The sequence below is a fragment of the Herpailurus yagouaroundi genome, unplaced genomic scaffold (genome assembly GCF_014898765.1).
Source record: "Herpailurus yagouaroundi ecotype Mexico unplaced genomic scaffold, PumYag 67641, whole genome shotgun sequence".
Classification (NCBI taxonomy): domain Eukaryota; kingdom Metazoa; phylum Chordata; class Mammalia; order Carnivora; family Felidae; genus Herpailurus; species Herpailurus yagouaroundi.
This window is the reverse complement of record NW_024420442.1, coordinates 1,711,763-1,727,657: the sequence shown is the minus strand read 5'-3', so window position 1 is coordinate 1,727,657 and position 15,895 is coordinate 1,711,763. Positions and strand designations below refer to the sequence as shown.

The 15,895-nt window shown below is 40.2% G+C and overlaps 1 protein-coding gene across 3 annotated transcripts in view; it reads left to right on the top strand.

Moving 5' to 3' along the window:
• Positions 1 to 15,895, top strand: part of KLHL13 (kelch like family member 13) — a 207,315-nt gene that overhangs the window by 648 nt on the left and 190,772 nt on the right. The window lies entirely within an intron of this gene.

Below are 15,895 nucleotides of genomic sequence, written 5' to 3'. Positions count from 1 at the left end.
CCCTCCAAGATCTTCTCGTTCGGGCTTCCCTGTCGCTGCCCTGACGGTCTGGGGTCCCTCTGCTCGCCTCGGCCCCACTGTCTCTTGCCCTCTAACAGTTTCTGGTTTCTGCCTCGCAATTCATCCCTCCCTCAGAATCTTCTAACTTGGGAGGCTTCGCTGCTGGCTCCCGAGTCAGGAGCACACTCGGCTTCCTCGAAGCTTTTAACTCCGCTCCGAACGTCTTCATCTCTGGATGTCTTGGCTTCTTTGGTTTAATCACAGTTGACTAATGGTTTTCTTGGAAGCTTACGGTCTAGCCTACGGCTAACCGAAATTGATGGGAATGATCCTCTAGTATATTAGCTAAGGAACTCAAAAGTTTCTTTCTAGGTTTCAATAACTTACTCCAAGAACCACAGCCACTTGAAATGTATGTTATGTATGTCCGTGTGTATGTTTGTGTGCGATCCTAGCACATGGCCCTAAATCTGATTCTTCCCCCACTGCTGAGCAGGCCTGAGAAAGAGGAGAGAGAGTGGGTGGGACGTTTGATGCCTGCTTCCATTTCTCCATCTGCAAACTGGGATGTTCATCTTTTATTGTACTCAGGGAGGATTCTGGTGGTTTGGGATAGTCCCTCAAGTTAGTGTAGGCTGTTTACTAAGCACATTGGATGGGAACTGAGGGAATCTGGGGTTTAAAACGGCCTCTGTTGGGAGGGGCACCTGCTTTTAATTTTTTTTTTTTAAAGAAGTCAGAGTTTCTTACTGCACATCTCTTATTTGTATAAGCCATCAAGAAGCAGCGTTTACAAACCAGGTGGTTAAAAAAGAGACTCCTTTTCTGTGGGCTGGAGATTACTTCACTTAAGTTGCTTTCACACAGTACCACGTATTTTCTCAGCGATGTCGCCTTCCCCCCATGCAGTTGCCCCAGCAGCTCCCATACTGAGGCTCATTTACTCACTTGCAGGCTGGAATTAGTGTGCGAAGAAAATTGAATGGAGAAGCTGAGAGTGGAGGCAGATACAGTGAATTAGCACATGCTGACGTTTGCGGCTGTGTTTTGGAAATGGGCTATATCTAGTGCTCACATTTGAGAACAGAAAAGTGAAATAATCAGCCTAGCAGTTATGACATCATTTTACGTTTACAAAGGAAACGTAGAGGCAGGAAAATAGACTTCAGGGTGTTTGAGGAGCAGAAAGCAAGCCAGGATGGCTGGACCCCATGAGATGGGGTGGGAGGAGTTGTTAAAGGTGTTCCAGAGGCTAAAGGGAGTCAGGTCATAATACCAGGCCTGGAAATTCTGAGATAGAATTTGGGTTTGATGCTCAGAAGAAGGGGAAGCCATTGAAGAGTGTTTATTAACTACTTTTCTGTGGGAGGTCATTGGGAAAAAAATTACTCAGTGGGAATAAATAAAAATGTGTTTTGCAGAGGCTGTCTAGCTACTCAGGTGTTGCCATTAAGACCTGAGAATGAAAAGCTTTGTTTGATATGTATGCTGCATAAATACAACATACATATAAATTCAGTTCTTCCACTCTGTTTAGATAAGGGGATAGGGGACCGGGAGGTGAATGTGTTCAAAAGCAGTTTACTTTCCACTGTCATATTGTCACCTGTGCCCGGAGGTAAGCTATCACCCGCTTTATTAAAAATCAGATCATTGTTCAACCCAAGCATTTGTTTTCCAAAGAACGAGGTTTTATTTTCTCATAGAAATATGTTTCCTTTGGAAGGTTGGAAGTTTCATTTGAACAGGAAAGAATACTTAGGTTTTAGAAATGGCATTTGAGATTTTTAGAGGAGTTTGCCATTTTCCTTTACTTGTTGCCTTCTCCAGAGTTTTCTTTTTTTTTTTAAGATTTTTAAAAAAGTTTTTATTTATTTATTTAAGTAATCTCTACACCCAACATGGGGCTCCAATTCACAACCCCGATATCAAGAGTCGCCTACTCTTCTGACTGAGCCAGCCAGGTGCCCCTCTCCAGAGTTTTTAAATCACCATTCTTTAAGAGATTAGGGTTATTCTATTCATGCTTAAATTCATTTAGATTTATGGGGTGCCTGGGTGGCTCAGTTGGTTAGGTGTCCAACTCTTCATTTCAGCTCAGGTCAGGATCTTACTGTCGTGAGATCAAGCCCCCACGTCGGGTTCCACGCTGAGCATGGATTAAGATTCTCTCCTTTTCTCTCTGCTCCGCCCCTGCTCTGTGCACTTGCATCCTTTCTCTCTCTCTCTCAAAAAAAAAAAAAAAAAAAAAAATTAATTTAGATTTGGTATTTGTTTTGTGCCCTGAGCTCTTGCTCAAAAGCAGCCCAGCTTTGAGGTCTGGTCGGCCCCAAATCAGAATTCAGATGGTCATCGACATTCCATAGGGGTAGATCTTAATACTATGGGGCAGTAACCTGCAAAATAATCTTCAACAACTCCTGCAGAGTCTACTTCCTATTCCTTAGCTTCGCACTCAAGGATTCTGGACGGTCTGACCCAGGCCTGCTGCCCTACGTGTCCTTATTATTCTCGTACACAAATCCTCTGTGGGTTTCAAGTGATTTTTCTCCACTTTGGAACTTTTCTGCTTAGCTTTACTCTTGGCATAGAGTAGGTACACAGTGACCGCTTGTTGGATGGATGCCATGCCACCGTCTATTGGAGAAGCCGTCTCCTTTCTTCCCTGTCATTGCAAATCCCCACACGCATCAAGAAACAGTTCAAATCCCGTGTCCTATTTTACACCAAACCCACTGACCCGATCTCCAACTCTGGACGTGAATGGTAATCACACACTTGCCTTGTGTGACATAATTGTGTTTATTGGATGCCTGGCTGTCTCCCCACCAGTCTCTGACTTCATGAAGGTGAGCTAGACCTGGCCTGCTTTGCTCATCATTGTATCCTGAACACCTGGCATATGGTACGCCCTCTAGAAATAGTCGTGGAATAGCAAATCGATGGCGCTTGGTGATGTGTCTCCGGTTAGTGTTTTGGATACTTAAATCGTTTAATACCGTTTTACTTTTCCCACGTCTGTCAAGCATCCTCAAGCAGTTTCTGAGAGGTCCCGGAGTACAGTTGTTGCGAGCACAAGCCCTGGGGCAGGACTGTCTTATGTTCCAGTTTGGGCTGGAACTAGCAGTGGGGCACTGGCCGGGTCGGTTACTCTTGTATTTCTCATCTGTAGGATAAGGGTAACAAAACGTACCTCTCAGGGTGCTTGCAAGGATTAAATGACTTATACCCAAGTCTACAACTTGTTGCTTGCAACAATTACATTTCAAAAACTCTGAAAACTGACAAAAAGTTTGGTTTGGTGAGTGCCACGCTCACTCAGGTGGTGGCAAAGTCTGACTTGGACTGATACAAGGGTGTTTATAGTCTTTGTTCTACTTAACGTTAATCTTTATTTGGCTTTGCTGCAGAATTAGCCGTGTGTGTTCACGGGGTAGTGCCTCAGACCCTACTGGGGTATTACATCGTATGGTATGTGCAGGTTACTGCCGCTCCAGAAGCCTGGGTATTTTTGAATTTGTAAACATATCTGGCACCAAGGGTTTCAGATAAGGGATTGTATACCTTAGAGTAAAGTGCTTAAATCAGCTCGTTGCACATAAGAAGTTGTTGCTGTTGGTGGTGGAGATTAGAGAGGTAAATATACAATTGTCTCCTTCCCAATACCTTTCTCATACCGATTAGCATGTAAATACATGCTGATTTATTCAGGCAACAGCTATGAGTAGAGGGCTGGCTGTACAATCCTCATTTTATCATAGGAAAACAGATAAGGGTCATGTGATTGAAATGAGCCAAGAACCGGGTCTTTCAATACTCTCTCATCTAGTACCATTAGGAGTATTTATTTTTTTGTTTTTCTTTTGGGGGGGTCTTGTTGGGGGGGGTGGGGGGGGGGAAGGATTGAGTTAAGAACTTATTTAACATGATTCGACACTCCTAACGTTGCAGTTGCTAAATATTTATTGAACTCCTCATGTGTATGGAAATCAGTATTAAAAGCAGGAGAAAGGTACAAAACAAATGAGGCATGGTTCTTGGCTTTTAGTAGTTCCCGCACCATGCGTGGTTACATGGAAACAGAGTTGTGCCTTACAATTCTTTCTTTTTCTCTGTAAGTTTGAAACCATTAATACTGAAGATGTACAGAGGAAAACACAACAGACCATTGAAAACTCATCTTAGGGCGCCTGGGTGGCACAGTCGGTTAAGCGTCCGACTTCAGCCAGGTCACGATCTTGCGGTCCGTGAGTTCGAGCCCCGCGTCGGGCTCTGGGCTGACGGCTCAGAGCCTGGAGCCTGTTTCCGATTCTGTGTCTCCCTCTCTCTCTGCCCCTCCCCCGTTCATGCTCTGTCTCTCTCTGTCCCAAAAATAAATAAACGTTGAAAAAAAAAATTTAAAAAAAAAAAAAAAAAAGAAAACTCATCTTAGTGTCCAGTATATGGAATTGGTTTTTAATACCTTAACTACTCTCTGCCCCCTGAAATATTATCCCTATATGACATCCTGGCAACCTTTCCTTTCTAACTAAACTAAGCGAAATGTAATTTTTATTGTTCTTTCTTACCAACATTTGTAAATCATAATTGATATATTCTGTTTGACCTTTTGCCTTTGTGGGCTTGGGAGTAATTCTATGCCTCCAAAGATTTTTCGAGAATGTTCTTGCATTTGAAAACTAGTTCTTTTTTTTTTTTTCAACGTTTATTTATTTTTGGGACAGAGAGAGACAGAGCATGAATGGGGGAGGGGCAGAGAGAGAGGGAGACACAGAATCGGAAACAGGCTCCAGGCTCCGAGCCATCAGCCCAGAGCCTGACGCGGGGCTCGAACTCACGGACCGCGAGATCGTGACCTGGCTGAAGTCGGACGCTTAACTGACTGTGCCACCCAGGCGCCCCGAAAACTAGTTCTTCAAACCATTCTGCCAATTCATCTGACAGATATGTTTTAAGTACCTGTTATATTCTAGGCATTGCACTAGTTGAAGCAAATAGAATGTCTGTGAAGTGCTCTTTTCCTCAAACTAGAGTACAGTGGGTATACTGGGTGAGCAGGGCGGTGACATGATAGTGTGCCCCAGGAGCTACAAAGTAAAACAGCTTGTGTGTTCTTGAAGAATTGATTTTACACAAAGATTGAGGAGAACATTCGCTGGTAGCTGATTAAAAATGTTTAATAATATTTGAACAAATTCCTGTGTATTGTGCTTTAGAATGCAGTATTCGTATGAAAATTGGAGGTAAAACCCAACTTCAAAGCAAGCCTCTGCCTGTGCAGGGTCAGCTGTGGTAACCCCGGGGGTGACCCTTTGAAAAGCACTGAGGCCACAGGGTGCTGAGTCAGTTCCTTAAGTCAAGTGCGCAGACATTTTCAGAGCCTTAAATTTCATGATGACCTTCAGGAACGGTAATAGACATTACTTTTTTCAAGGGAACACTCTGGTTGTTTGATAGTGATCTAAGTCTTCGACTGTGTTGAGTCCTAACAGAGTTCCTGATATTGGTGGGAAATAGCTGAGATTGATAGTGAAGGACCTGCCAAAGGACCAATCTTCAGAAGACAGGCTGTTAGAACACAATGACCATGAACTTAAAGCAACATGATTGATGAGGTCAAAGCTTTGTAACATCCTATGAGCGCTTGCCTGTGTCCCTGATTGAAGTTAACCTCTGCTAACTTTAAAGCTGCTTTCATTTACGACACATGCAGGATACAGATTGCTTTGTTAATTGCTGGCTACTGCAGTGTTTTAAGAGTAGAGCAAAGTTGTCGAGGTTCACGTGCTTTGAGGGTAACGGAAGGTTTCTCGAGTTTTAGATGGTTTTGAAAAGGGGTGAGCAGTGCATTGGAGGAATGCCTGTTACTAAGCAAATGATTTGATTTGCTCCAAATGAGAAAGATGAAGAAGAGAAAGGCAAGTGGAGAAAAGCGGTGAGCAGAACGGGCGTCAGTCGAACACCGAATCTTTCCACTGATTTTGATTATTGCCGTCCCACTTTCATTGTTGCTGCGCCGCTCCGGTCACAGCGCACAGGGCCTGCTGCCGCTGTTGTATTGTTGTGTTACTGCCCTGAGCTCCTAAGGACATGGGTATAGAGGGGTGATTAAGGGATGGTCGTTAGATTCTGTGTCAAGTGCTTTTGTAGTCTTTTCAGTAAACGGGGATAATAGAGTTGTAGAGTTTGGCTTCTTGGTCCCATTTTATAGAAATGGCCATTCTTTTCTCAAGAACTTCATGTCAACAGTGTTTTCTGTTCTACTACTTAATGTATCTCAGTGGGAAGGCAGTAGAAATTGATGGCTGAGATCTTGGGCCCTGGAATCATAGGCTTGGGTTCAAATCCTGAGTCTGCCTCTTGTTGTCAGTGTGACTTGGGGCAACTCCCTTCATCCCTCTGAGCCATGTATGCCTCCTCTGTAAACATCTCCTCTGATGTTTTAAGGATTACATGAGCTAGTGCATATAAAGTCCTAAGCATAATTCAAGCTACAGAGTAGATGTTCTTTTTTTTTTAATTTAATTTTATATTTTAAAACTTATTATTTTTTTTTTTTTTTATTGTGTGTGTGTGAGAGAGAGAGAGCAGGGGAGGGGCAGAGAGAGAGGGAGAGAGAGAATCCCAAGCAGGCTCCATGTTGTCAGCCCAGAGCCCCATGCAGGGCTAGATCCCACGACCCTGGGATCATGACCTGAGCTGAAACCAAGAGTCGGACGTTTAACGGTTTAACGGTTTAACAGACTGAGCCACCCAGGTGCCCTCCTAGTAGATATTCTTATTATTGACTCTTTCAGTAGATTAATGGCTTAACTAGTTAAAACTTGTGGCATTTGCCATTTATATATGAACCAGAAATGTAAGGGAAAACTGTGTCTTTCCTTTATGTTACCTTAATCCCAGCGGGAGTGATATTTTTTGAATATACATCACTTATTAAATAGTGAACTGACTGGTTAGAAGTAGCACTAGTTTCCTGGCAGACAAGAAGGCTTAAGGTAAATGCTTGGTTGATTGCTTAATCAAAGATGGCATCACATTGAATGCAAGGAGACTATCAATTTTTTAATACGATTGACCTGATATATATTTAAATATGATAGTGGTTACCTTAATAGGATTTAAAAGTTTAATCTTCATTTCGAAGGGAAAGGGAGATGCAGGAAAATGTATACAACAAACAGTGTCCTTTAAACATGAAAACTTTTGGTGTGCTCATAATCAAAGAGGTCATATATTTTCTTGATTTGTCTCTATTCCAGATTTGAAGTCGTCACAGAAGAAAATATTGAAATATTTGTAATGGTTAAGCCAGTGGGAGGAGGGTTAATTCTGTTTAAATAATGTCTCCTGTAGGTTTTGAGTTGTTATGGTTTTCTTAAGCTTTTATTGTAGTTACTCTAGCGACAAATCAAATGATACCTTAGAGATGATACAAGTTCAGTGGCAGTTTTGATAAATGAATGGGTAAGTCTAAGTAGATTATTGAGAGCAGCTTCCGGTGTCGTAGGGCTAGCGTAACCTTTTGGGTTGAAGCACGTGAGGTAGTGTCCCTCCATTCCCCACTTCCAATGTTCTTCGTTTCCCATGTCAGACAAATGACAAGACCTTTGATCCTTGGGTGGCCAACTTGGTTATGGAATGCCATAGGTGTACAGAAGGGAATGAATCGGGAAAGGCATTGTCCAAATCACTGTATATTGACTATATATTTCATGATGATTATTACAATAATGTATATTCAAGTGCACTTGAGGAGCCTAGCTCACCGTACTGACGAGATATATTATGTATTGGCAGTGTTACCTGCATTTACAGATAGACATCGCGATCACCGTCATATTTGAACATGAAACGACAACATTCAAATGTACTTTTAGAAAAATTAGACTTATTCTGTCCTCAGGTAATAAGCTCAGATGTTAAGAATAATGTCATTTACTTAGAGAGCAACCTTCTTTGGAAGCATGGTTAATTATTATTTACTTCAGTAGTGTGCTCAATGAGGTTGAACAACTTGCCGAAGGTAGGTCCCATCGTCTGAGATGGAGCTAAGTAGGAGCAGAACGTAGGGCCCTTGGTTTTTAACCAAGTGCTTTTTCAATAATAATATAAAGAGGGGCGCCTGGGTGGCTCGATTGGTTAAGCATCAGACTTAGGCTCAGGTCATGATCTCATGGTTCGGGACTTCCAGGCCCTCTCCCTCCCCATCTCCCTCCCTCTCTCTCCTTCTCTGCCCCTTGTGGGATTCTCTCTCCCTCTCTGCTCCTCGCTCACTTGCACCCTCTCTCAATAAGTAACTAACTAACTAACTTGTTAGCCCAAAGGATTCTTGCATGCTTCTCATCTTTCACTTGACAGAGGGAAACCAAGATTTCAGCAGTGGAGATTCTAACCATTATTCGGTACCTGTATAGCTTCTTGCACAATTTGGCAAAGTGAGTTTGGGATTTACTAAAGAATTTACACATTTTTAGCATCGTATAAATGTCTTATTTAAACGTTCACGAGCAAAAAGTAATTGTTAAGTAATTATATGTGAAGCATTCTCCTAGGAGGAAGAAAATATATCCACTGCCCTGAAATATCCTACAATCCAGCAGGGGCAAGAGAGAACACAAAGCAACTCGGTATGAGTCGATACTGGTACTAATGGTGAAGCAGTAATTACTAAGTTATTATAGCACCCACCACGGGCACGGCACCATTGTAAGTGTTTATATGCGTGGACACATTCACACCACACAACAGTGCTATGGAGGCAGGGAGTGTCGTTATCCCCATTTTACAGATGAGAAAACTGAGGCACAGAGAAGTTAGATAACTTCCCCCAAAGTTGCACACCTGAGAAGTAGAAGAGCTAGCATGAAAAACTATGCAACCTAGTTTTAGAGTCTGCATTTTTTTAACCACAATACTTCCTTTTTATTCTACCTCTGACTGATGGGGGGCATTATATAAGAGCCTCACCGCTAAACCAGGCACACTAGAAAACATGCTGGAGAAATAAAGAGGAAGGATCAGAGGAGGGTGTTAAAGTTGGCGAGATATTTTGAATAAGGTACTTTGGAAGTGGATCTTTTTGAAGAGCAAAGAAAGCATTCCGAATGTTTTAATGCCCAAAGCTGTGTGCATGTGTGTTGCACGTGTGTGCACAGGTGTGTGTGCGTGTGTGCGTGTGTGTGCATGTTCATTGGGAACTGGAAAAAAAACTGCAAGGGTAAATCAAATTGAGACTCCTTCATAGCCACAGCCAATCACAGCTGTTTTTTGTGTACAACACTAGGCTCCACAAATATGTTCTTGAGAGTACGTAACAACTTTATGGAGCTGTAATTCAACTGCCCTACAATTCCCCCATCTAAAGGGTACAATTCAGTGGTTTTTAGTATCTTCACAGAGTTGGGCAACCATTACCACAATCCATTTTAGAACACTTTCATCACCCCCAAAAGAGAAATAGGTGTTTTGAAACAAACGTAGCCAGGAAGGGAATGGAAGCCGTGTGCCTGTTGCTAACTGTTTTTCTAGCAAAATGTTCAGAGATCCCTGCTCAGTGTCCCTCAGATCTTATGCTGTTTTTTGTTTTTTGGGGGTTTTTTGGTGTTTTTTTTTTTGCAGCATAGCTCCAAATTATTGCAGGACGCCTTCTTTTAATTTCATTTTGATCACTGACTAGTCTTTACAGGATTCTGTATTTATCTGGTTTTTGAATGCTGAATCCATGATGATTTGCCCATTATGTACTTATCACTAACATATGGATATCAGTACTCCGTAACACAGCCAGACTTGTATTTAAAAACAAAAGTGCTGGGGGCGCCTGGGTGGCTCAGTCGGTTGAGCATCCGATTCTTGATTTTGGCTCAGGTCATGATCTCATGGTGTGTGTGGCAGCACGGACCCTGCTTGGGATTCTCTCTCTCCCTCTCTGTCTGCTCCTCCCCCGTTCATGTTTTCTCTCTCTCTCTCTCAAAATAAATTGGAAAAACGAACAAAAACAAAACTGCTAAACTCACTAGTGTGAGTGGCTCCCTCCTTATCTACACTTGCTTCTGTAGTGTGCCAGAGCCAGAGATACTGGGAAATTTTATGTGTACACACTGGCATTTTTTAATATTTCCAAAGATTGTGCCTGACATGAGTTAGTAGTGGATAGATGGTGGAGATAAAAGTAACACTTCTTTTTTGGCCGGGATATAGTACCGGGGTGCTGTGTTTTGGAAAATGTCCGATAAAATGTAGTCCACGATATTGTGTACAGGTATTGTGAAAAAAATTGGAATTAAAAAAAATACATGAAGAGTTTCACTAAACTCACGCTTCACTAAAATGTAGCCCATTGTTCTAGTCAAGGATGTTTCTGTCCAGTGGGAGTTACCAAACCAGATATCTGTGTGTGGTGCAGGAGAAAGCAGGCTGTTCCCAGTTCTTCATGACAGCGATAAGTTATAGTCAGTGTCAGCTTTCAAGCTAAAGAGTGGCATTTTCTATTAAAATAATTTTGGGATGCCTGAGTGACTCAATTGACTAAGCAGCCAACTTCTCATGGTTTGTGGGATTGAGCCCTGCGTCGGGCTCTGTGCTGACAGCCTGGAGCCTGCTTGAGACTCTCTCTTTCCCCTCTCTCTCTGCCTCTCCCCTGCTCACATTCTACGCCCCCCCCCCCATAAAATAAATAAACTTTAAAAAAAATCTTTGGACATAATTTGACGTCTTGAAGAACATAGGTGTCTTTTTAATTTTTTAAATTAAGTTTATTTATATTTGAGGGAGAGAGAGAGAATGTGAGCTGGGGAGGGGCAGAGAGAGGGAGACCCAGAATCCGAAGCAGGCTCCAGGCTCTGAGCTGTCAGCACAGAGCCCAACTCGGGGCTAGAACTCACGAGCCGTGAGATCATGACATGAGCCACAGTCAGATGCTTAACTGACTAAGCTACCCAGGCACCCCCGTAGGTGTCTTTTTAAATGAGTTACTCTTGGATTGGTCTCTTGTTACTTCTGATTTCACCTACTTTTTCTTTCAAAATGATTTTGAAATGTTATTTTATGCTTTCTCAGTACTTTTTTATGCTTATTATATATTTGGATTGAGTTTCTTTTTAGGGGCCAAAGTAGTTTCATTTGAAGTTAAAGTGACTTGATTCACTCAAAATGATTTGCTGTAAATGTTAAGTGTGTGTGTGTGTGTGTGTGTGTGTGTATGAAATATAGTGTATACATATATATATATATAACTGAAATGCAGTTGACATACAATATAATATTAGTTTCAGGTTTGCAACTTAGTGATTTACCAATTGTATACATTAAGAAATGCTCACCACCTGTCACCGTACAAGGTTATTACAATACCATTGATTGTATTCCCTTAGCTGTACTTTACATCCCTGTGGCTTATTGATAAATGGAAGTTTGTACCTTTTAATTGCCTTTACCTCTTTTGCCCATCCCCCCAAACCCCTCTCCTTTGGCAACTACCAGATCGTTCTGTTTGTGAGTCTGTTTCTGTTTTGTTTGTTTTGTTTTTTAGATTCCACATATAAATACAATCGTATGGTATTTGCCTTTCTTAGTCTGACTTATTTCACTTAACATAATACCCTCTAGGTCCATCCATGTTGTCACAAATGGCAAGATAGCTGACTTTATAGCTGAGTAATATTTCAACACACACTCACACACACACTGCACGTCATCCTTACCCGTTCGTCTATCAATGGGTATTCAGGGTGCTTCTGTATCTTGGCTATTGTAAACCATAGTACCATAAACATAGAGGTACATACATCTTTTGGAATTAGTGTTTTGGCTTTTTTCGTACCCTGACGTGGAATTACTGGATTGTGTGGTATTTCTATTTTTAATTGTTTGAGGAAGCTCCCTGCTGTTTCCCACCATGGCTGTACCAGTTTGCATTCCCACCAACAGTGGGAAAAACAGAAAAACAGCGCTAAAGCTGACGTCCCAGAGTTTGTTACCTGTGTTTTCTTTTAGGAGATTTATGGTTTCAGGTCTTACGTTTCGTTCTTTAGTCCATTTTGAGTTTATTGTTGTATATGACATAAGAAAGGGGTCTAGTTTCATTCTTTTGCATGTAGCTGTTCAGTTTTCACAACACTATTTATTGAAGAGACTGTGTTTTCCCAATTGTATATGCTTGCCTCCTTTGTCTTAATTGACCTTATAACCATGGGCTATTCTTGGGCTCTTTATTCTGCTGCATCATTCCTGTGTCTTTTTTTGTGCTTTCTTTGGAAAAATGTCTATTCTTGTGTTCTGCCAAATTTTAATTGGATTATTATTATTATTATTATTATTCCCTTTTTGGGGTATGAGTTTTTTTTTTAAGTTTATTTATTTTGAGAGAGAGAGAGAGAGAGAGACAGAGAGAGAGAGAGAATTCCAAGCAGGCTCTGTGCTGTCAGTACAGAGCCTGACATTGGGCTTGATCTCGCGAACAATGAGATCATGACCTGAGCTGAAATCAAGTGTCGGGCACTCACCCTACCGAGCCACCCAGATGCCCCTGGGTGTGAATTTTATAAGTTCTTTATATATTTTGGATACTAACCCTTTATCAGATATGTCATTTGCAAATATCTTTTCCCATTCTGTAGGGGGCCTTTTAGATTTGTTGATTATTTCCTTTGTTTTGCAAAAGCTTTTTATTTTCATACCCCAGCTTTGTTCTTTTTTTGTAAGATTGCTTTGGCTATTCTAGGTCTTTTGTGGTTCCTTTCAAATTTCAGGATTATTTGTTTGAGTTTTTTGAAAATTACCTGTAGTATTTTGATAGGGATTGCATTGAATCTGTAGATTGCTTTGGGCAATGTGGATATTTTAACAGTAATAATTCTTTCAATACATGACCATGGTGTATCTTTCCATTTATTTGTGTTGTCTTCATTTTTTTTTCACCAGTGTCTTATAGTTTTCAGAGTATAGGCCTGTCACCTCCTTGGTTAAATTTGTTCCTAGATACTGTTTTTGATGCAATTGTAAATGGGATTGTTTTCTTAATTTCTCTTTCTGCTGGTTTGTTATTAGTTTATAGAAATGCAACAGATTTCTGCATATCAATTTTGTCTCCTGCAATTTTACTGAATTCATTTATAAGGTCTAATAGATTTTGGTGGAGTCTTTTTGGTTTTCTTTTTATATAGTGTATCATGTCATTTGCAAGTAGGACAGTTTTCCTTCCTTCTTACCACTTTGGTTACTTTTTATTTTTTTTTCTTGTTTGATCGCTGTAACTAGGACTTCCAGTACTACTTTGAATAAAAGTGGCAAGAGTGGAATTCCCTATTTATTCCTGATCTTAGAGGAAAACCTTTGAGCTTTGCACCATTCAGTATGATCTTATCTCCTGCTTTGTCATATATGACCTTTTTTATGTTGACATATGTTCACTCTAAACCCACATTGTTGGGGTACCTGGGTGGCTCAGTCGGTTAGGTGTCCAACTTTACCTTGGGTCGTGGTCTTGCCGTTTTTGAGTTGGAGCCCTGCATTAGACTCGGTTAGAGTTTGCTTCCGATCCTCTGTCTCCCTCTCTCTCTGCCCCTTTCCCAAGCGCACGTTCTCTCTCAACAATAAAATAAAACATTAGGGTTTTTTTTTTTAAATAAATAAACCCACATTGTTGAGTTTTTGTCTTGAATAAATGTTGGATTTTTCAGATGTTTTTTTTCTGCATTTATTGAGATGATCATATGACTTGTATCTTTTATTTTGTTAATGTGGTGTATCACATTGATTGATTTGTAGATATTGAACCATCCTTGCATCCCTGAAATAAATCCTACTTGTGGTGAATGATCCTTTTAATGTATTGCTTAATGTCATTGGTTAACATTTGTTGAGGATTTTTAAATCTATGTTTATCAGGGACATTGTTCTGTAATTTTATTTTTTTGTAGCTTCTTTGTCTGGTTTTGGTATCAGGGTAACGTTGGCCTCATAGAATGAATTTGGAAGCATTCCTTCCTTTTCTGTTTTCTGGAATTGTTTGAAAAGAATGCGCATTACTTAGTTTTTAACTCTTTGGTAGAATTCACCTATGAAGCCATCTGGTCCTAGATTTTTATTTCTTGGGAGGTTTTTGTTTTGTTTTGTTTTTAATTTTTTGTTTAATGTTTTTATTTATTTTTGAGACAGAGAGAGACAGAGCATGAATGGGGGAGGGGCAGAGAGAGAGGGAGACACAGAATCGGAAGCAGGCTCCAGGCTCCGAGCCATCAGCCCAGAGCCCGACGTGGGGCTCGAACTCACAGACCGCGAGATTGTGACCTGAGCTGAAGTCGGACGCTTAACCGACTGAGCCACCCAGGTGCCCTGGGAGGTGTTTTTTATTATTGATTCAATTTGTATATAAGTAATTGATCTATTCAGATTTTCTATTTCTTCCCAATTCAGTCTTGGAGGATCTATGTTTCTAGGACTTTATCCATTTCTTCCAGTTTCTTCCCAGTTTGTTGGTGTGCAAATTCTTGTAGTCTCGTAATCCTTTGTATTTCTGTGGTATTGGTTGTTACTTCTCTTTCATTTCTGATTTTACTTATTTGAGTCCTTCCCCCCTTTCTTATTTGATGAGTCTGGCTATGCTTTTATCAATCAGTTTTGCTTATCTTTTCAATATTCAAGCTCTTAGTTTTACTGTCTTTTTTTCTGTTGTATTTTTAATCTGTATTTCACTTCTTTCTGTTCTGCTCTTTATTATTTACTTCCTTCTACTCGCTTTGGGCCTTTTGTTTCTTCCTCTTCCTAGCTCCTTTAGGTATAAAGTTAGATAGTTGATCTGAGATTTTTCTTGTTTCTTGAGATAGGCCTGTATCATTATAAACTTTCTTCTTAGAGCTTTTTTTGCTCTATCTCAAAGCTTTTGAACCATTGTATTTCCATTTTCATTTGTCTCCAGGTATTTTCTGATTAACTCTTTGATTTTTTGGTTGACCATTAGTTGTTTAGCCTCCACGTGGTTGTGGGTTTTTTCCAGGTTTTTTTTTTCTCGTAATTTATATCTTATTTTCATACCACTCTTGTCAGAAAAGATGTTGTATATGATTTCAGTCTTTTAAAATTTATTGAGATTTGTTTTGTGGGCTAACATGTTATCTATCTATCTTGGAGAATGTTCCATGTCCATTTGAAAAGAATTGGTATTCCATTTTTGGATGGGATGTTCTGTATATATCTGTTAAGTCCATCTGGTTTCATATGTCATTCATTTCCACTGTTCCCTTATTGTCTGTGTGGATTGTCATCCATTGATGTAAGTAGAGTGTTAAGTCCGCTACTATTATAGTATTACTGTTAATTTTACCCTTTATGTCTGTTAATATTTGCTTTGCATGTTTTCATGCTCTTATGTTGGGTGCATATATATTTACAATTGTTATATCTTCTTGTTGGATTGAACCTTTTATCATTATGTAATTCCCTCCTTTGTCTCTTGTTACAGTCCTTGTTTGAAAGTGTATTTTGTCTAACAGAAATATTGGTGCCTCAGCTTGTTTTTTGTTCCATTTGTGTGGAGTATCTTTCTTCATCTGTTTGCTTTCAGTCTGTATGGGTTTTTAGTCTGAATTGTGCGTCTTCCAGGCAGCATATAGATGGGTCTTGGTTTTTTATCCATCCAGTTGCCCTGTGTCTTTTGATTATAGCATTTATTCCATTTACATTTAAAGTAATTATTGGGGGCGCCTGGCTGGCTCAGTTGGTGGAGCATGTGACTCTTGATCTCAAGTTACTAAGTTCAAGCCCCATATTGGGTGTAAAGGTTACTTAAAGATAAAGTCTTTATATAATTAAATTAAATTTAATTAATAATTAAATAATTATTAATTATTAAAATAATTAATATAATAAATAAATAATATATATTATATTAATA